This window comes from Giraffa tippelskirchi, chromosome 4 (genome assembly GCF_054371585.1).
Source record: "Giraffa tippelskirchi isolate mGirTip1 chromosome 4, T2T-mGirTip1v1.2.pri, whole genome shotgun sequence".
NCBI classification, from domain to species: Eukaryota; Metazoa; Chordata; class Mammalia; order Artiodactyla; family Giraffidae; genus Giraffa; species Giraffa tippelskirchi.
Genome location: NC_137278.1, coordinates 48,077,982 through 48,095,380, shown reverse-complemented (window position 1 = coordinate 48,095,380; position 17,399 = coordinate 48,077,982). Strand labels below are relative to the sequence as shown.

Sequence of the window (17,399 nt, the reverse complement as noted above, 5' to 3'; positions counted from 1 at the left end):
GGCTGCTTTTTTAAGACACTAGTTCTTCAGTTTCATATTTTGTTCATTTTACTCAGGTCTCTCTCAAAATCTTGCCGTAAACAAATGTTATTTTCTCTTCTATCTGTTAATAACTTGTAAATTTTGTTTTCACTCAGTGGATGAATGTTTACAAAGGAGACAGATAAACAGTATTTTTCTTTCCATAGCAAGCACAGTATTAAAAACAGAGGCATACACCCACATCACTCTGTAAAGCAAAACTGCCATCAAGAAAAAGCAGGGCTGTCTGGGGGGCTGCCTCCTCCCCTAGGTCACAACCACGAAGGTCCACAGAGAAAGAACAGTAGAGATGTTAGAAGTGGGGAAAGTCATTTGAAAGTAAATTAGGACAAAACTAACGGATTGTGTTCATATATAACTACTATCAACGGAGAAGGCAATGGCAACCCACTCCAGTACTCTTGCCTGGAAAATCCTATGGACAGAGGAGCCCGGTAGGCTGCAGTCCATGGGGTCGCGAAGAGTCGACACAACTAAGCAACTTCACTTTCACTTTTCACTTTCATGCATTGGAGAAGGAAATGGCAACCCACTCCAGTGTTCTTGCCTGGAGAATCCCAGGGATGGGGGAGCCTGGTGGGCTGCTGTTTACGGGGTCACACAGAGTCGGACACGACTGAAGCGACTTAGCAGCAGCAGCATAACTACTATCAAAGGTTTTCACTAGCTTCATGGCATTCCAGGGAAATGAACAAAAACAAAAATAGAACAGCCCTGCCTACAACTGTGTTAGCTATTAAGTAATGTAACCACTCAAATATGGATAGAGTTGACAGCAATTCTGCATCAGGACATTGGTAACACTGACAATTCCACCAAGCTTCAGCCAAGCCATTAATGGAATTGCAATCCTATCAAGGGGAGTTGGGGCAAGGGGTGGATCCATCATTCCTAATATCATGCACTTCCCAAAAAAAAAAAAAAAAATGATTCAGATGATTAATTGTGTCAGCTCTTTGTCAAATCAGCATGCAATCACTTTGGAACATAGTTCTCTTCAACTCAACTCCTACTATATATTACCATAAAATATGAAAGTGCATATTGCACCACTGGCATATAATAACTTAAATGAAAAGAAAAAAAAAATCAACAATTTGCTCCACAGCATAGTTTCTTACTGGAAGCTTCATTGAATCCACCATTAATTTCAGTACCTCCCCACATACTCATTAAACATAAAATACAGCTATCTGTAGAAATTAAGGGTTTTTATTTTTGTGTGTTTTTTCACAGGTGAGTATAGATAAAACAAAATACAGGCTTCTAAATACTCCATTTCTGAGTTATACTTATCCTACTTGTTGGATCTTTCTGAAATGATGAATATACTAAAAATTCTGAGGCAGGGCTATTCCACCAGGTATGAATAAACTTTCAGTAGCAACACCTGCTAAAAGGAGCATTGCCAAATCACTATTAATATATATAATAGAAGGGGTTAGAGTGTAAGCTAAAGAAACCAAAGTAAAATATATCATTTGGTGAGAATAAACGGTGCAAAACCAACTGAAATTTTAAATTGTTCGTAATGGTCCCAAAGCTAATTCAACTTTTCCATTGGTGTACACCACAAACAGAATCACACAGTATTTTTCAAACATCTTCACGATTTCTGTAAGGTGCATGAGAAAAGGTAAGGGTATCTGCTAAAGGTATCATGCAGCCAATTCTATCAAAACGATATATATCTAAGCCTGTGGAGTATAACCTCATCACTCCAGTCTATTGTCCTCCTTTAGAAGTTAACTCATGATGAACAAAAGTGCCTCTCTTCCTCTCTTCTGCTCTCTGTTTTCCCAAATCCAACTACCCTAGTGTTTTGTATGCTGACCCAAACATTCCACAAATAATGCTGGGGTACACACATTAAAGTTTTAGAGAGTTTCTGCCTCTAAAGTAGACAGTGGCAAAACTAAGGACACAAGCGTTCAATTTCAAGGCAAATATTGGGCGGGTGGTTTGAAAATATCCATTCAAAGAGGCCTAGGGAACAGAGATACAAGCATCCACCGCCACCACCCTCCCTCTCCCCTCCCCTCTTCCTCTCTTGTTCTCTTCCTCTCTCCTCGTCCCTCCTTGTGGCTTCTCACACAGAAACAATCAAAGCCGGGAAAACTGGGTTTTAAATTAGTGACACACACACTGGGAATATGTAATTCCCCAGAAGGAAAAAACAAACTGCTACAGAGGGGCGTGGGGGGCTGTTGGCAACACGTCTAAGTGACAACCCTCCCCACCCCCACCCTAATACAGCACAAATCCACAGATTCTTCCTCGACCCTCTTCTCCTTCCAGTTCCCGGTACTCCATCCAACTTGACCCTTAATCCAAACAACACAGAGATCCACAGGGCATCCGCTGTGCAAGAGCGTGTCTCTCAGTAGATGTGCCCAATTTTTTGGAAGCCCCTGAATCCGGACAGTTGTATCAGGCAAGGGATCTCCCACCGGGGAAGGGGTGAAGAAAGGAGGAAAAAAAGAGATGGAGACAAGAGGAAAGCGAGGCAGAGCTGCGCTCTAGAGCGACTGGCTGCGAGGAAGACAGGGAAGAAAGAAAGGGTGGGAAGGAAGCGGGGCTGGGAGAAAAGAAGAAAGGGATGAAAGAAAGGCTGGAAGGGGAGAGGAGAGAGGGATGTTGGGAAGGATGAGGGCGGGAGGGTTGGGGAGCAGGGAGGGAGGGGAGGACGCAGAGGATGGGAGGGAGACAGGGAGGGAGGGAGGCAGGCAAGGATGGAGGGTGCTCTGCCCGGGACTCACCTCTGTGGGTCGGTGGGAGTTTCTCGCCCTCCTCCTCTCTCTTGTCCGTTCCCAGCAGCTGGAGGGGTAACCACTGACGGGACTGGAGAAGCGGCGGCGGGGAAGAGGGCAGCAGCTGCAGCAGCCGCCTCTGGCCGAGGTGCGGTGCCTCCCGCTCCGCCCGCCAGCCCGGGTCTCCGCCTCACTCGCGGCTGGAAGCAAAGCCGCTCCCCCCTCCCCCCGCCCGCCCCGCGTCCTGCCCAAGCGCGAGCGGCAGCGGCCCGGATCGCCGCTAGGGGAAGCGGCCAGTGCGCAGGCGCGGCCGCCTGCTCGCCGGCGCGCCCCCGCGGCCCCCCGGCCCCGGAGGCTCGGCGCTCGGCGGGGCGAGGGCAGGCACGGGGCGGGGGCCACGGGCGCGCGTGGCCAGGGGAGCGCCGAGCGGGCGGGGCTGGGCGGGGCTGGGCGGGGCTGGGCGGGGCTGGGCGGGGCAGAGCTGGGGAGCGAGCCCGGCCGCGCCGCAGGTGGGGGGAGGGGACAGTGGCGAAGGGGCACTGCCGAAGGGCGCAGGTGCCGTGTCCATGACAACAGCGTTACCCTGCGGGCGGGGACGCAGAGAGCCGCCAGAAGACCAGGAACAGACACCCACCGAGTGCGGGAGAGGTCCTAGGGGAGAAGGGGATAGGGCTTGCAGTGCAGGAAGAAAGGGTGAGCGGGAGAAGGCGCGTCGCTGGAGGAGGGCAGGGCCCCAGTGCAGTGAAGGTAGTGACCGACGCAGGAGAGAGGTTTGGGGGGACAAAGAGGAGGGGGGCTGCACTTTAAAAGGGACTAAAAGAGGATAGAAGTATTTAAACAAGTGAAACGTGCTCATTTCACAAGCCTGTATTGAGTGCTGTCTCTGAAAAGGGCATTGTGATTCTTTTATCCATTCAAAGACTATTACTGAGACCCTAATTTGTACCAGGCACTCTACTTAGGCATTTTGAGACATCCAAAAATGTATAGTATAAGATGTTTGTCCGTGGAGGTTATGCTTTAGTTGAGGAACTTACATGGAGATTTCATGGAGCACGTGCTCCGCCTACCACCATCAGCTGGGGCTTGATGATAGTGGAATGTAACTGTTACAGAAGTGCTAGAACCGAAAAAGATGCACAGCTATGTCAAACGTGAAAGGTAAGTTATAGCTGCCTTTGTACTGCCACAGTGCCAAGTGACTTTTTAAATCAAGAGAGAAAAATAAAGACAAACCAATGGCAGTTTGGTATAATAGGAGTGATACTGTGTTTACAACATGCAAACTGGCCTCCTCGCCTACAAGCATCAGTGTGTTTGTTCATGCACGGATTTATATCACATGGTGCACGCATTTTTTACACTCCTTCATTGGCAGCGTCAGGTATGTTACATCCCCCTCTCATTCCCAATCTGGTATCAGCTACAATTGTTTTAAGATTGTCAAGCCCCTGTGATTTATTCTCTCCAGGCGATGACTTTATACCTCTATCTCTGTCTATTCCTCTATCTTTCTCTCCCAATATCTTTTTGCCTTTCTTTTCTATTGTCCTCACCACTTAACCATTTTAAAAAATCCGTGGGAGAAAATGGACAGAAGTCACCAGATGTAGGATTAAGAAAAAAAAATCCCTCAACCTGGAACGATGCTTCAGGACCATGGACAGTGCTACCGCATGCTCCTCCCACCCAGCTAGATCCTAGGCTCAGCCTATGGATTCTGGAGAAAGACGCTAAGAAAGTACTGAGCGTGCTTCAAGAAGTAAATTCTGAGTGCCAAATGATTTCTGATAAAACACAGGAACAGAGTAGAAAACGAGAAACGCGTGCCGTGGACTGGAACAAGTAGGAAGCAAGTGGGCTCAGCTAGACTTTGAGTAAAAAATGGGTAAGATTTAGGGAAGCACCACAGGACCCTAAAGTGGTGAGAGGGGAATAGTTCTGTCAGGGAGGTGCTTGAATAAAAATAGGAAGTATCTTCCTGGAGTTGGCGAACACCTCTGATTTTAGATGGTCCAAGAACGTGGAAAAGGTTAAAAAGTAGTCCCACTTAAATGAGATACAATACTCTCTCAAGGATGTTTTGTTGTTGTTACTCTGATTTCTCATTCTCTGGTCAGGCTGATGGGGGAATAAACCAAAACATACAGACCGAAGGGTTATGAAACCTCTTTAATGTTGAGAACATTCATTTATAGCCTTCTACATTGTTTTAAATTAGGCTTAAATTTATAATTCTATGTTTTAACTGGCAGCAGACAGGGAAAAAAAAAAACCTAATGTAAACCAAGTGCTATCTTGTCAAAATGAGATGGCCCTTGTTTTTGTCTTGTAGTGTGTGACTTTTTAAAATATTAGATGTTATCGGGAAAAGTTTTAAAGTAATTTGTAAAATATTTATCTTTTTTTGTCTGCACAATTACTTTAAATTAGAGTTAGTAAAAACATCTGCGTAAAAGCCATCTCTTCTTTCTCAGGCCCCTGATCTTTCTCACTCTTCCTTCAAAATGCAACAAACTGTTGTCTCTCAGTCAAATAATGATAAGAAATTACTCAAGCAATCCATGTAAGTCACCAGCAGGCAAATGACAGCTGATTTTTTTTTTTCTCTGTCTCCCAAAAATTTGCTAGCACTTTCATGTTTTGATTGAAGGGAAACCTCCAACCCCTACCTACTCTATGGAAACATCCAAATTGAGTATCTATTTATTTCTCTCAGATAATAGTGTAAACATCTTTGTATAAATAATGGCTATTATTTGATACTGAAAAGCTATCATTTTATTTGTCCCCATTCTAAACCAAGAGGAAAATTTTTAACTTTATTGCTTTTGTTTTGAGACCGCTTGTGAGTCTGGCTGTTTTCAATTTTCTTGATTTAAGTGTTGTCCTTCATTTCAATGACATAAACATATACAGCCCTAAGAAAAACAAGCAGTTTTCCCCTCCTCCATTCATATTAAAGACATGTCAACCTAAGTAAGAAACAAAAAGAGCACTGTTTAAAGTGCATTATCGTTTACAAATGGAAAAAATACTGTATATATTTAACATGCAATGATATGACATCTAGATTTTTAGAACAAACTCCAAACCAAATCTAGTAAATCCTAAGTAAAACCATCCCTAGTGCTTATACATTTAAGTACCAGGTCTCTACAAACTGGGCCCCTCATTCAGTCTGTGAGCTCCTGAAATTTTTCAATCAAATCCTCCTGAGCAATTCATATTTTAAGTAGACTTTATATTTTATAGCAGTTTTAGATTCATAGCAAAATTGATAAGAAAGTACAGAGTATCCACATACCTCCTTCAGCTACACAGGCAAAACCTCTCCACACTACTGATAGCTTGCCTCAATGGAACATTTGTTAAAACCTGTGAACCTTTATTGATGTATCATTATCACTTAAAGTCCATAGTTTGCACTAAAGTTCACTTTTGCTGAAATTTTATGGGTTTTGACAAATGTATAAACAGCGTATCCACCACTGTTTGATACATAATCATTTCACTACCCTAAAATTCTTCTGTACTCTTGCCTATTCATTCTTCCCCTCAACCCCTGGTGACCTCTGATCTTTTTACTGTATCCATAGTTTTCCATTTTCCAGAATGACATATAGCAGGAATCATACAGTAATAGTCTTTCAGATTTGCTTCTTTCATAGTAACCTGCATCTAAGTTCCCTGCATATCTTTTCATGACTCCGTAAAATTTCTTTTCAGTGCTGAATAATAATACTCCAATGTGTGGATGTTCTCCAGCTGAATAATATTGCTCCATTGTCTAGATGTTCTACAGTCCATTCAACTACTAAAGGACATCTTAGATGTTTCCAACTTTTGGCCATTATGATAAAAACAACATAGAAAGTTTACTTTTTAAGAACCTCCAAAATATGTCAGACCTTATCATGGATATTGCCACATATGAGTAGTAAGTAAGTAAGTCAGTGTAAGTTTTAGTCGCTCAGTCATGTCTGACTCTTTGTGATCCCATGGACTGTAGCCCACCAGGCTCCTCTGTCCTTGGAATTCTCCAGACCAGAATACTGGAGTGGGTTGCCATTTACCTCTCCAGGTGATCTTCCCAACCAAGGGAGTGAATCTGGGTCTTCCTGCATTGCAGGCAGATTCTTTACTGCCTGAGGCACTAGGGAAGCCCCATCTGAGTAGTACCCAAAGATTTCTTAAATGTTTCAGCTTATTTTCACAAGCCTTGCAACAGACTGCTTCTATTGTCTATAAAATATCAGCCAATGAAACTTTCACTTTTGTTTTTTTTATGTACTCCATTATTTTAAAAAGCACTAAATAACTTGTTTTAGAATTCTTGTTTTCTGCAGATTCTATCAACTATAACTTTCCATCTTCAAACATGTTTATCATTCATTAGTTGTTCAGTCGCTAAGTTGTGTCCAATTCTTTGTGACCCTATGGACTGCAGCACACCAGCCTCCTTTCTCCTCTACTATCTCCTGAAGTTTGCTCAAATTCATGTCCATTGAGTTGGTGATGCTATCTAAAGATCTCATCCTCTGCTGCCCTCTTCTCCTTTTGCCTTCAATCTTTCCCAATATCAGGGAGTTTTCTAGTTAGTAAGGCTCTTCACATCAAGTGGCCAAAGCATTGGAGCTTCAGCTTCTGCATCAGTCCTTCCAATGAATATTCAGGGTTGATTTCCCTTAGAATTGACTGCGTTGATCTCCTTTGAGTTCAAGAGACTCTCAAGAGTCTTCTCCAGCACCACAATTCAAAACTATCAATTCTTTGGTGCCCGCCCTTTTATATGGTCCAGCTCTCACATGTGTACATGACTACAGGAAAAACCACAGCTTTGTCTATACAGACCTTTGTCAGCAAAGTGATGTCTCTGTGTATTTTTTAATACTCTGTCTAGCTTTGTCATAGCTTTCCTTCCAAGAAGCAAGCATCTTTTAATTTCATGGCTGCAGTCACCATCAGCAGTGATTTTGGAGCCCAAGAAAATAAAATCTGTCACTGCTTCTGCTTTTTCCTCTTTGATTTGCCATGAAGTGATGGGACAGGATGCCATAATCTTAGATTTTTAATGTTGAGTTTCAAGCCAGCTTTTTCACTTTCCTCTTTCACATGCATTAAGAGGTTCTTTAGTTCCTCTTCAATTTCTGCCATTAGAGTGGTAACATCTGCATATCTGAGGTTGTTGATATTTCTTTCAACAATCTTGATTCCAACTTGTGATTCATCCAGCCAGGCATTTCACGTGATGTACTGTGCATATAAGTTAAATAAGCAGGGTGACAACATACAGCCTTGATGTACTACTCCTTTCCCAATTTGGCACCAGTCAGTTGTTCCATGTCTGATTCTAACTATTGCTTCTTGACCCACATACAGGTTTCTGAGGAGGCAAGTAAGGTGGTCTGGTACTCCCATCTTTTGAAGAATTTTCCACAGTTCATTGTGATCCACACAGTCAAAGGTTTTAGCATAGTCAATGCAGCAGAAGAAGATGTTTTTTTCTGGAATTCTCTTGATTTCTCCATGATCCAACAAATACTGGCAATTTGATTTCTGGTTCCCCTGCCATTTATAAACCCAGCTTGTACATCTGGAAGTTCTCAGTTCACACACTGCTGAAGCCTAGCTTGAAGGATTTTGAGCATTACCCTGCTAGCATATAAAATGAGCACAACTGTACAGTAGTTTGTACATTCTTAGGCATTGCACCTCTTTGGGATATGAATGAAAACTGACCTTTTCCAGTACTGTGGCCACTGCTGAGTTTTCCAAGTTTGGTAACATTTTGAGTGCAACATTTTAACATCATCTTCTACAATTTGAAATAGCTCAGCTGGAAATCTGTACCTTCCACTAGCTTTGTTTGTAGTAATGCTTCCTAAGGCCCACTTGAATTCACACTCCAGAATGTCTGGCTTTAAGTGACATTGATCCAGCTCTACCAAGCCATCATGGTTATCTGGGTCAATAAGACCTTTTTGGTATATTTCTCCTATGTATTCTTGCCACCTGTTCTTATCCTATTCTGCTTCTGTTAGGTCCTTACAACTTCTGTCCTTTATTGTGCCCATCCTTGCATGAAATGTTCCCTTGATATCTCTAATTATCTTGAAGAGATCTCTAATCTTTCCCATTCTATTGTTTTCCTCTATTTCTTCGCTGCTGCTGCTAAGTCGCTTCAGTCATGTCTGATTCTGTGCGACCGTATAGACAGAAGCCCACCAGGCTCCCCCATCCCTGGGATTCTCCAGGCAAGAATACTGGAGTGGGTTGCCATTTCCTTCTCCAATGCATGAAAGTGAAAAGTGAAAGTGAAGTCACTCAGTCGTGTCCGACTCTTAGGGACCCCATGGACTGCAGCCTACCAGACTCCTCCGTCCATTGTATTTTCCAGGCAAGAGTATTGGAATGGGGTGCCATTGCCTTCTCTGCTATTTCTTTGCACTGTTCATTTAAGAAGACCTCTTGTCTATCCTTGCTAATCTCTGGAACTCTACATTCCACTGGGTGTATCTTTCCCTTTCTTTCTTGCTTTTTGCATGTCTTCTTTCCTCAGCTGTTTGTAAAGACTCCTCCCCAGACAACCACTTTGCCTTCTTGCATTTATTGTGCTTGGGGGTGGTTTTGGTCACTGCCTCCTCTACAATAATGCAGACCTCCATCCATAGTTCTTCAGCCACTCTATCTACCAGATCTAATCCCTTGAATCTATTTGTCACCTCCACTGTATAATCATAAGGGATTTGATTTAGGTCTCACCTGAATGGCCTAGTGGTTTTCCCTGCTTCAGTTTAAGCCTAATTTTTGCAATACTGGAGATGGAAATGGCAACCCTTTCCTGTATTCTTGCCTGGAAAACTCCATGGACAGAGGAGTGGGCTACAGTCCAAGGGATCACAAAGAGTCAGACATGCCTGAGCAATGTACACTTTCACTTTGCAATAAGGAGCCCATGCTCTGAGCCACAGTCAGCTCCCAGTCTTGTTTTTGCTGACCATATAGAGATTCTCCTTCTTCAGAGGCAAAAGTGAAAGTGTTCCTTGCTCAGTCGTGTCTCACTCTTGGGACCCCTTGGACTGTATATATAATATGTATTTTATATACCATTTTAATGTTTCCAAATAAATACAATGGGTATTTTACAAATCACATGTATAAAATTTCTTCCTTTTGCATTTTAGAACTTTCCAACTGCACCGTTATATAGGTAGATTATGGTAGACAGAATAATGGACTCATCAAGATTTCCATGCACCACTCCCTTGAACCTATGAATATGTTACAAAAGGAACTTTGAAGATGTGACTGTTGTTGTTCAATTGCTCCCTCCTATCTGACTCTTTGCGACCCCATGAATTTCAACATGATTTGAGAATGGGAGATTTTCCAGGATTATACAGTGGATTCAATACCATCACATGAGCTGTTAAAAGTGGAGAACATTTCCTTGGCTAAAGTCAAGAGATATAGCGGAATGATGAGGTAGAAGAGTCAGAGGAATTCCAAGCAGGATAGTGACTTGAATGGCTTAGCTGAATTTGATGGAGACCATAAGCAGGGAATGAGGGTAGCCTCTAGAAGGTGAGAACAATCCCTGGCTGACAGACAGCAAGTAAACAGACCTCAGTCCTACAGGCACATGGAAATGAATTTTACCAACCACTTGAATGAGCCTAGAAATGACTTGTTCACCAAAGCTTCCAGAAAAGAACATAGACCTGCCAACACTTTGATACTGGTTTTGTGAGACTTTAAGCAGACAAACCAGTCTAGCCCACAAGATTTTTGAACCACAGAACTGTGAGATAAATTTAAGTTGTTCCATTTAGGGGAATTTGTTAAGGCAGTGGTAGAAAACAAATACAGAGAGATTTTATATCAGTTATGTTATCTGTAAAAAAAAAAAAATTCATTGGATAGCACTTATGAGTGCTTTTAAATTCCAGCATTACCATATTCTAGTTTGTGACACTGGGGAAGTTACTTAATGTCAGTCTAACTTAGTTTCACAGTCTGTAAATTGACCACCATTTTTATCTGTGCTCCTGACTTTGCTGTGAGAAGTAAACTGTCCATAAATAGATGTGCTTTTTATTTAACTAGTATTTTTAATATGAATGAGGAAATGAATCAGACATTAAGATTATTGCTTGGTATCAATATATTTTGACTACTTTGTGTCTGCTTCCATCATTTTTTATTTCTAAATTATTTTTTAAAAAGAAAAACACCTGTAATATGTCCTCTTAAACTAAATATGTCACTCCCATCTTCAGGCTCCCCAGGAGACCCAAGTTCCCTTAGAGGAAGAAGGGGCAATTGCTTAATAAGTTTCAAAATTGTATCATTTTACTCTCTGTTACCCTGGAAGAGCATTCTTCTAAACTCTGTTCTAAGGAGGAAGAGTTCCAACCTGAATTCTTTCAATAGCAAATGACTGCAATCCAATTTAAATTAGTTTGAGCAAAAGGAACATTTTGGCTCACACACCTGAGAAGTCTAAAGTGTATCTCAGTAAGGTTCAGCTAGATCCAGGGCATCACCAAAACTATTAATCATGGTGAAGGCTCTGATTGGCTATGCAGAGGCCTTGTGTTCATATATGAACCAATTACTATGATCAGAGAAATGAGATGCTCTTGCCCATATGTCCACTCTTGTGACTACATGCAGGAGAAGGAACCTAAAAGACTTTGAAGTACAGCATGAGAAAGCCTACTGTACAAGAGAAAAGTACAGCATCCCAGTTCATTGTGAAAGTGATTGCCACCATGATTTTTTTTTTTTTTTTTTATAAATTTATTTATTTTAGTTGGGGGCTAATTACTTTACAATATTGTAATAGTTTTTGCCATACATTGACAAGAATCAGCCATGGGTTTACATGTGTTCCCCTTCCCGGACCCCCCACCCACCTCCCTCCCCCTCTCATCCTTCTGGATCATCCCATTGCCCCGGCCCTGAGCCCTTGTCACATGCATCGAACATGGAATGGTGCTCTGTTTCACATATGACAATACACATGTCTCAATGCCATTCTCCCAGAACGTCCCACCCTCACCTTCTCCCTCAGAGTCCATAAAATTGTTCCATGCATCTGTGTCTCTTATTCTGTCTCGCATATAGGGTTATCGTTACCATCTTTCAGATTCCATATATATGCATTAGTATACTGTATTGTTGTTTTTCTTTCTGGCTTACTTCACTCTGTATAATGGGCTCCAGTTTCATCCATCTCAGTAGAACCAGTTCAAATGTATTTTTTTTAATGGCTGAGTAATATTCCATTGTGTATATGTACCACAGCTTCCTTATCCATTCATCTGCTGATGGACATCTAGGTTGCTTCCATGTCCTGGCTATTGTAAACAGTGCTGCGATGAACATTGGGGTACACGCGTCTCTTTCAATTCTGGTTTCCTCGGTGACCGAGGAAGCCACCATGATTTTTTATTGGTAAATTCTAGGTGAAATGCATTTTAAAGACTTCCTTGAAACTTCCCTAGTAATCCAGTGTTAAGAACCTGCCTTTCAATGCAGAGGACATGGGTTTGATCCCTCGTCAGGGAACTAAGATCCCGCATGCCCTGGGGCAGCTAAGCTCATGTGTGCCATAACTACTAAGCCCACGAGCCACAGCTAGAGACAAGGCCACACACCACAAGGAAACATCTGGCATACTGCAGCAAAGACCTGATGCAGCCAAATCAATCAATCAATATTTTTTTAAAAAAGGTCTCCTTCATGAGTCCTTAGACTATGATAATATACATGAAAATTATTTAACAGATAGCTGTCATATGCAGTGTTTCCCATACTTACTTGGTCAGGGAACTGTCTGATACAAACCATCTCTTGTGACTAGAGTTCTAAAAAACCTGCTTTGGAAAGAGCTGACCCTAGATTTTGCCTCCCTTTGCTATTCTTTGATTCTCAGAGCTTATCAATGAGATTATTTCCATTCTTCCTTGATTTATAAAATGTCTGATCCTCATTGCTATTATTATTATTATTATTATAGAACTCAAAGAGACTTTAGTGATAATCTTTGATCTGTGGCTTCCTTATTCTGCAGATGGAGAAACTGAGACTCATGTGTTTTCTCCCATCATCATGGAACTAGTCAATTTCTATGTGACTCATCTAGACTAGGTGATGCTGAGGTAACAAATAACCCCTAGATCTCAGAGGGTTTTGTGGTAGCTGTGTGTTACGTCATTCTCTTTCTGAGATCCAAGCTAATTGCATGGCCACTACACAGATTCTTAAATCATCATTGTTACAGAGGGAAAGAAAGCAATTAACTGGTCTGGCCAAGGAATAACTTGTGTATTAGATTCAAGGTAATCACACAGCCCACATAAACACAACGAGCTTTGAAGTGCAAAGCTACCATGAGCCTAGAAAGATAAGGACGCTGAAATGTTTGGTAGACAGTCTTGATTACCATAGGGGAAAATATGTTGGGAGAGAACTTTCTGACTTACCTCCCTCTACCACTTTTGATTTCCAAATGTGATTAGATGGTACACAGTGATAAAAAATAGCTATCATTTGCAGAATATACTAATGCTAGGAACTTATTAGGGCTTCCCATATGGTTCAGTGGTAAAGAATCCACCTGTTAATGGAAAAGATGCAGGTCAATCCCTGGGTTGGGAAGATCCCCTGGAAAAGGAATGGCAACTCACTCTAGTATTCTTGCCTGGGAAATTCCATGGACAGAGGGCCCTGGCAGGCTACAGTCCCTGAGGTCACAAAGAGTCGGACACAACAACCAAACAACAACAATAACAAGGACTTAGTAAGAAATTTCCACATATTGACTTATGTGGAGATTATTAACTTTAGCCACAATTTTACAATGAGGAATGTGAAACACAAGTTGTTTTAATAAGGCTTATCCCCTGACTGTAACATGAAAGGCATCTTATGTGTTTAAGGCTCTGCGTGTAATTCTTGCACCAGGTCATAGAGATGGTGGGTGGGGGAGGTGAGTTTTGAATCCATGCAGTCTGACTCCAGGGCCCACACGACTCTTCAAGCACTCTACTGCTTTCCTGCTGGTGGAAGGAAAGTAACTCCTTCCTACAATCAAAAACACTAAGTTCTTAGTTCAGCTCTGAGGCAGCTAAAACTGATTCATTTCTTTTTTGAATCTTCAAAACACATTATGAAAGAGCTTTAGGAATTTTAAAAATAAAAGTAATACTCCATCAAGCAGAAGATTTATACTATCTGAGAAATGTCTACAGTCCTTATTCTATGCACAAATGCACTCACTATGCACATGTCCATTTCCTCTAACATTTTGTTTGAAAATGTTCAGTGACAACCAGAAATATAAGGGTCAGTGAACAAGCAGATCTCCAATTCTACAACTACAATTGTCCCAAGTACCTTTGTGCATTGTATAGTATTATAATGCTCTAAGTAAAGGTTCAAATTCATCCTTGTTAAGAACGTTCAAAAGCTTTGGCGCATTGATTTATTCATCCATTCAAGAAATTCTTGACACTCTCCTGTTAAGTGACAGTCAAAATTCTCAGTGTGGATTATTTAGATAAAAGACACAATTTGTGCCATCAATGATCTCATAGTTTATTGAAGCAAACTGACAAAGCAAGAAGTGCAGTATAATGTAATAAGAGTTTACAGAGCACACTACTATTGCTTACCTAGTATCCATTGGACACTGTTTCAATTCTAAAAGCTCTATACCTCTTCACCATGCAGCCCAGGTGCTTTATTTAGGCTGAGGTTAACCTCACCACTGGCTCCAAGATCAGACCTGTTCTAAGGGGAACCTCATTAACCTGTCACAGGTATTAGTTCAAAAGTTCAGGACTAAACTCAAAGTCCTACTTCATTCTCTTGCTCTAGAGGTTGATTTAGGAATTAACATATGATGGAATTTGTGCAAAAGGGATAAAACAGAATTTTTTAGTGCCTTCCAAGAAATAACTTTCTTTTCAAGACAGCTAACAGAAGAAATGTCTACTTTTCTTCAGATTTAGAAAGAAAATGAATTTAAATGGCAAATGGAATTAAAGTAAGGAAATGAAGCCTTTTTTTTTTTTTTGTATAGGAAAGAAAAGGAAAACAACTACAGATAGCTCAAACAAAAGGGATTTACTACAGGGAATTAATTACACAGGTGTTGTAAAGTCTGAGTGAAAGAAAATGAAGTAAACTGAAGATTAGCAACTTCGTTATATTCGTCGTTCAGTTGTGTCCAACTTTTTGCCACCCCATGGATTGTAGCCCACTTGGCTCCTCTGTCCATGGAATTCTCCGGCCAGAATACTGGAGTCAGTTGCTATTTCCTTCCCTAGGAGATCCTCCCAACCCAGGTATCGAATCCAGGTCTCCCACACTGCACGCAGATTCTTTACCATCTGAGCCTCCAGGGAAGCCCTTAGCAAATTTAGGAAGAATTTACTAGGGCTAGGGTGGGGACCACAAAGGAGGAGGTTGTTTAATCAAGACTAGCAAAAATGATGGTTGTGCAATGCTTCTCCTTATCAGTTCAGTTCAATTCAGTTCAGTTGCTGAGTCGTGTCCGACTCTTTGCGACCCCATGAATTGCAGCACGCGAGGCCTCCCTGTCCATCACCAACTCCCGGAGTTTACCCAAACCCATGTCCATCGAGTCAGTGATGCCATCGAACTATCTCATCCTCTGTCATCCCCTTCTCCTCCTGCCCCCAATCCTACCCAGCATTAGGGTCTTTTCCAATGAGTCAACCCTTCGCATGAGGTGGCCAAAGTATTGGAGTTTCAGCTTCAACATCAGTCCTTCCAATGAACACCCAGGACTGATCTCCTTTAGGAGGGACTGGTTGGCTCTCCTTGCAGTCCAAGGGACTCTCAAGAGTCTTCTCCAACACCACAGTTCAAAAGCATCAATTCTTCGGCGCTCAGCTTTCTTCACCGTCCAACTCTCACATCCATACATGACCACTGGAAAAACCATAGCCTTGACTAGACGGACTTTTGTTGGCAAAGTAATGCCTCTGCTTTTAAATATGCTATCTAGGTTGGCCATAACCTTCCTTCCAAGGAGTAGACATCTTTTAATTTCATGGCTGCAAACACCATCAGCAGTGATTTTATGCAGCTATTTTTTTCATAATGAAAGATAATCTCTTTTCCCTGCAAAAATGGAAAACATAAAATCCTATCACTTACCTATTGATTTATGAGTTTTCATTCAAAGTCACAAGTCCACTTGGATATTCTGTTTCCTAAAGATTAAATTGTAAATTTAGATACTATCATTATTCCATATATTTAAAAAAAAGAAAGAAATTAGTTTAACACTTTAAAGTATACAGATATATGATATGCTCCAGAACTCACATATGAATAACTTTCTTTACTACCTATTCCATGTTTACTTTGCCTGCAGCAAGGATCTCACCTAATAGGGTCCTTTACCTGATGAAGGTGAGTCACATTTCATTTTTGAGGATGTGAGTTTTGGACAGAACTGGCTCTTCGAATTGTACTGACTTCCATTAACTTTTCTACTGAACATTAAAGTACTAAGATCTACCCCAAGAAACCTCTTTTGTTTCAAATATAATATACCTGTCTCGTCTTTGGAGGAACAACCTACCTTCTCCTTGGTAATCACTCTATAAATTACAGTATCCCAATATTTGTTGTTTCAGTGGAATAAGAAGCCCAAAATAATCAGGTGGCAGACTTAACTTTCATTTCATTGAAAGAATTATGTCTCCTGATTAAGACAATTTTCATTATGCAAATAAGACCTTTCAACCAACAGAATTAAAAAAATTAGTGAAGTCCGCTTCTTTTCTTAATAAATGGATTAAGGGTAAAATGATTTCATATGTAGTGTCTTGTAGAAGTTGATACAATGTGATGGAAGAAAATAACCCAAATATTAAAATTATTGTCTCTTAGCTGACACTTCATCTAATAATCCAGGAAGACATTCTATGTTTCTGTTAAGGGAGCTACTTCTAAGCCAAGAGGTATATGGTAAGATCAGTGAATTGTATGATGATTCCTTTTGTTTTTCAGTGAGTTCTTAAGTCAGAAGCAATATTGTGTGGAAAATATTGATGATGAACAAGTCACTCCAAAGTCTTCTGGTATTGGTGCTGAAAGGCACTGGAAGCAGGAAAGCAGATTCAACATCCAGAATAAGTTTCAGTTCCACTGAGGACAAAGTCATTTACCATTTCTAGCTGGAAGAAGTCCAAAGCAATCAAATTGATACCCTGTAGTTGGCTGGTCTCCCCAGGAAATGGTGCCATATCAAGGTCTAAATTTGACCCTGTGGCTCTTGCATACTCAGCAAGGATACAGTCAAATATCTTTGTAAAGAAGGACCTTACGGTTGAGCCCTTGAAGAACCTCTGTGCTGCCTTGCAAACAAGCCCATTGATTAAGCATTGAAGAGGCTAGAAAATTGGTGTCTGAGTGACATCCACAGACCAGGCCATCATGCACACTTTTTCTCTAGGAGTTAAGCACTGTTACTCAGCTTCTGCCATTCAGGGATCCCATGTTTCCACTGAAATCCAAGAATCTGTTTCAAAGCTGGCTTCTTGCAATGCCATCCCCAGA

General features: G+C 41.4%; 1 protein-coding gene and 1 long non-coding RNA gene across 4 annotated transcripts in view; one reads left to right on the top strand and one right to left on the bottom strand.

The window, feature by feature from the left end:
- CTNNA2 (catenin alpha 2) overlaps nt 1–3,000 on the bottom strand; it is a 1,291,223-nt gene extending 1,288,223 nt beyond the window's left edge. For all 3 annotated transcript variants that reach the window (XM_081596598.1, XM_081596599.1, XM_081596600.1), the window contains exon 1: nt 2,802–3,000. The gene's annotated coding sequence lies outside the window, so the exon portion shown is untranslated. The remainder of the gene's footprint in view (nt 1–2,801) is intronic.
- A 385-nt stretch (nt 3,001–3,385) lies between these two features.
- LOC145547323 (uncharacterized) overlaps nt 3,386–17,399 on the top strand; it is a 34,810-nt gene continuing 20,796 nt past the window's right edge. The window contains exon 1 of the long non-coding RNA XR_014083735.1: nt 3,386–3,953. This is a non-coding gene — a long non-coding RNA (uncharacterized LOC145547323). The remainder of the gene's footprint in view (nt 3,954–17,399) is intronic.